Below are 734 nucleotides of genomic sequence, written 5' to 3' on the forward strand. Positions count from 1 at the left end.
GAGAGTTATCAGATTTATGATGAGAATGATGGTAAAATGGAAGAGTTGTCAAGAATATTGGAGAAGAAAGATGCAAATTTTGGGATTTATTTTGAAACTAATTAATTGATTTTTGCCCATGATTTTTTTGTTATACTCATTTCAATGCAGGCGATAAATAAATTAGATTGGAGAGGACATAAATTTTTTCTTAACAGGTTCATATTCTCAAGTAAAAGAATTGAAAGACCAAAAGTGAAGATGAAGAGATCTTTGAAACTCCATTTCCAAGAGGACTTGGAAAATTTTCAAAGTTGGGGAGTATGGTGCAGGAGCACCTATTCATTCCATGTCTCATGGATAAATTCATATTTTAAATTATCTTTAATATGGTTTTAATGTTATGTAGGGACCTATTGGAGTTCATTCAAATTATTTTGTAAGGCTAGAAAAGCCATTAAAATCATAGTGACCTACAAGGTCTTGGAAAATGTCAAGTATGGTAAAACCACTCAAATGTATAAAAATAGAGTGTAAATAGTTTAATTAGAATCTTAAATTCATATTTATCATATTTTAAGGGTTTTTCAAAAGTTTCCAAAATTGTAATGACAACTTTTACAACTTTGTGACAACTTTTTAAAAGTTGGTTCAAAGGTGTTAATGGGTAGTTGTAGGTTAGTTGGAGAGTTCAATGTGCTTAAAAATTATATATATTTGGTCTCAAAAACATTAAATGGTAAGTTGGAGAAGTT

The sequence above is a fragment of the Cupressus sempervirens genome, chromosome 9 (assembly GCF_028749045.1).
Source record: "Cupressus sempervirens isolate cs-2001-9-10 chromosome 9, ASM2874904v1, whole genome shotgun sequence".
Lineage (NCBI taxonomy): Eukaryota > Viridiplantae > Streptophyta > Pinopsida > Cupressales > Cupressaceae > Cupressus > Cupressus sempervirens.